Below are 4,290 nucleotides of genomic sequence, written 5' to 3' on the forward strand. Positions count from 1 at the left end.
TAGCTTGTATAACAGTATAAATGTGTGGTCCCCTCAAAATAACACAACACACAGTCATTAATGTCTAAACCGCTGGCAAAAAAAGTGAGTACACCCCTAAGTGACAATGTCCAAATTGGGCACAAAGTGTCAATATTTTGTGTGGCCACCATTATTTTCCAGCACTGCCTTAACCTTATTGGGCATAGAGTTCACCAGAGCTTCACCAGTTGCCACTGGAGTCCTCTTCCACTCCTCAATGATGATATCACAGAACTGGTGGATGTTAGAGACCTTGCATACCTCCACCTTCCGTTTCAGGATGCCTCACAGATGTTCAATAGGGTTTAGGCCTGGAGACATGCTTGGCAAGTCAATAACCTTTACCCTCAGCTTCTTTAGCAAGGCAGTGGTCATTTTGGAGTTGTTATCATGTTGGAATACTGCCCTGCGGCTCTGTCTGTGAAGGGAGGGGATCATGCTCTGCTTCAGTATGTCACAGTACATGTTGGCATTCATGGTTCCCTCAATGAACTGTAGCTCCCCAGTGCCGGCAGCACTCATGCAGGCCCAGACCATGACATTCCCACCACCATGCTTGATTGTAGGCACAACACACTTCTCTTTGTACTCCTCAGCTGGTTGCCACCACACACGCTTGACACCATCTGAACTAAATAAGTTTGTCTTGGTTCCAGAAATCCATGTCCTTAGTCTGCATATCTGCAGCAAACCATATGTGGGCTTTTTTGTGCATCATCTTTAGAAGAGGCTTCCTTCTGGGATGACAGCCCTGGAGACCAATTTGACACAGTGTGTGGCGTATGGTCTGAGCACTGACAGGCTGACCCCCCCACACTTCAGCCTCTGCAGCAATGCTGGCAGCACTCATACAGACGTACGTCCCAAAGCCAGACTCTGAATATGACGCTGAGCATGGGCACTCAGCTTCTTTGGTCGTACATGGCAAGGCCTGTTCAGAGTGGAACCTGTCCTGTTAAACCACTGTATGGTCTTGGCCACTGTGCTGCAGCTCTTTTTGGGGTTTTGGCAATTTTCTTATAGCCTAGGTCATCTTTACATAGAGCAACAATTGTTTTTTTCAGATCCTCAGATAGTTCATTACCATGAAGTGCCATGTGGAACTTCCAGTGACTAGTCTGAGAGAGTGAGAGTGATAACACCTGCTTCACACCTGAGACTTGTGACACTAATGGGTCTCAAGACACCAGAGAGGGAAAACGGTTATTTGGCCGAATTTGGACATTGTCACTTAGGGGCGTACTCACTTTTGTTGCCAGTGGTTTAGACATTAATGGTTGTGTGTTGCCTTATTTTGAGGGGACAGGACATTTAGACTGTTATACAGTGGACTCTCGACCTACGGAATTAATCAGGATTGAAACGGTGTCCATAGGTCGAAAAGTCTTCAGGTCGAATACAGACTAAAAAAACCATTTAATCTTTAACCGGCCCAAGAAACCCCCCTGCCACACACATACACACACAAATGAAAATAAATAGAACTTACCTATCTGAAGCCTTCCGGGGTCCCCCGCTGCTGCCATCGCCACTGCCCGAAGTCTCCGATGGCTTTCCCGCTGCTGCCAGAGGCCTCTCAGAGGTTCCTCGCTGCCGCCATCACCGCTGCCGGAAGCCTCTCGGGGGTCCCCGACCTCCACTGATGCAGGCTTTCCCAGGCTGGACCAGGCCTACCAGGGGAGCCTCCGAAGCATGATCAGTGGTGAGGGGGACCTCCGCAGGCCTTCCCTGCTGCCATGGGAGGCCTCTTGGAGGTCCATGACCGCCGCCAATTGTTCTTCGGAGGCTTGATCGGTGACGGGGGGGAACCTCCGAGAGGCCTCCCATGGCGGTGGGGAAGGCCTGCGGAGGTCCCCCTCACCGCCAATTGAGCCTCTGAAGCATGATCGGTGGCGAGGGGGACCTCGGCAGGCCTTCTCCACTGCCATGGGAGGCCTCACGGAGATCCCCTGCCGCTGCCCTTTGTGCTTCAGAGGCTCGATCGGCGGTGGGTGGACCTCCGAGATGCCTCCTGTGACATGGCAGGACACTCTGATGTCACCCCCAACTCAGGCCTCTCAGAATGCCCACCACACCACTTCACACTCACTGCCACCAATTGTAATGACTATTTAAGAAGGACAAAGGTTTCCTTCAAAACAAAACAGGTTTATTGAAATAACAAAATAAAGTATGAAAATCACAAGTAACTAATCACGATGTCAATCACTGTTTCTTATTTAATCAATCACAGCCTTTCTCTCACTGACGACTTAGGCACACAGGCCTCTAAACAAGCTCTTTCTCTCTCACACTCCAGAACTGATCTCTCACACTCTCTTCACACCCCTTTTTCTTCCAGCTCCTCCCTCTTCAGCCCCACCCTCCATCACCCCATTGGCTGATGATTCACTGCCCAGCTGTAATGGACAGGTGAGGTCAGGGCTGCCTGTTACATTACCTCCCCCCTTAATAAGTTGTTTCATGGGAGAAAAGCTAAAGTGCTTTCTTCTCATGAACACAGAGCACAACAACAATACATCATATCAATTAAACAGTCAATATATCAAACAATTGCATAACCCTTAAATAAACCTCTGACCTCCATTATATTTTACACTTACATACTTTACCATTTCCAACGTTCCTTAATGCATATTATTAACAATTAGGTACAACATTTAAACATTTGCTCATATAACCAATAGCAATTTTACCTGGTACAAGCCCATCAAACCTTTATTACATATATCAAATTAAAAGTCCAATTATTTCTTTCTCTCTTCAATCCTCAGGTCTTCTGGAAAGGGCATCTGCAGCACAGTTCTGAGTCCCTTCGACCACTCGAACCTCCTCAAAGTCATGCACAATCAAAGCCCACCTCATCAGTTTGTTGTTGTTGGCTTTGATAGTCCTTAGCCACAATATTGGGGAATGGTCAGTACACAAGACAAAATGGCCTCCCCACACATAAGGTCCAAGCTTGCAAAGAGAATGAAGGATTGCAAGACACTCTCCCTCACCACTCGAAAGCTGATCCTCGCCCACCTGTAGATATTCGCTCAGGTACACCACAGGATGATGTTCTCCGTCGCTGTCCCTCTGGCTCAGCACGGCTCTTAACCCGATGTTGGACGCAGTGGCGACGATGGTGACCTCACGCTGGAACTCTGGAACTCTTATGACCGGACTGGTCATCACCGTCCCCGTCAGCCTCGCGAACGCCTCCTCGCAGCTGCTGGTCCACTGATACGATCTGCACTCTTCTTGCGTTTTAGTTCAGTAGCATCGCAAGAAGTAACAGCTGGTGGGAGTGCACCTCCTGTATCTATCTTGTGCACCACTCCCTTGGCTAACCCAGGCTTGTTAGAGAAAACATGTTGGTACTTTGTAACTAAGGATTTCATTTCATTCTACTGCTCTTGGGAAAGTAAAGGGCTGATTGTATCTAACTTTCCCTCTCCCTTCCCAATAAGGCAAATCTTGTTTCTCCTTGTCAGCTTCCTTCATGGCAAATAACACCTTATTCTCCTCTCTATAATATGGTTTAATCATATTCCCATGAACTACTCTCCTGCCTGGTTCTCCATCTTCTTTGATGATGTAATTAAGATCATTCATTTTGGCAATAACTCTGAATGGTCCTGCCCAATTTAATTGTAATTTGTTCCCTTTGAGAGGTCTCAGCATAAGTGCCTCATCTCCAGGGCTAAAACTTCGTTCTCTGGCTTTTCTGTCATACCAGACTTTCTGTTTGTTTTTCTGCACTTGTAGATTCTCAGCTGCTAGTTCTAAATTTCTTTTCAGGGTGTTCATCAGGGTGTCTAAATATGAGATTACGTTCTCAGGATCATCTTCTTTTATTTGCTCCCAATTCTGTCTAATTAAATGAAGGGGTCCTCTCACTTTTCTCCCAAACAGCAACTCAAAAGGACTGAATCCTGTACTGTCTTGGGGCACTGATCTATATGCATACAACAGTAACTAATCTCTGGTCCCAATTGTTAGGGTTTTCAGCAGAATAGGCCCTAATCATGCGCATCAGGGTCCCATTAAATTTTTTCTGTAAGCCCATTAGATTGCTGATGATATGGGGAAGTATTTAGATGTTTGATCCCACGTATTTGCCATAGTCTCTGCATGAGTTTCGAGGTAAAAGATGTTCCTAGGTCAGTCACTATCTCTGACGCAAAGCCCATTCGACTCATATAACTCAGCAGGGCATCAGCCACTGTATGAGTCTCAATATTCCTCAGAGGAATGGCCTCTGGGTATCATGTGGCATGGTCC

This window comes from Pogona vitticeps, chromosome 4, assembly GCF_051106095.1.
Source record: "Pogona vitticeps strain Pit_001003342236 chromosome 4, PviZW2.1, whole genome shotgun sequence".
NCBI classification, from domain to species: Eukaryota; Metazoa; Chordata; class Lepidosauria; order Squamata; family Agamidae; genus Pogona; species Pogona vitticeps.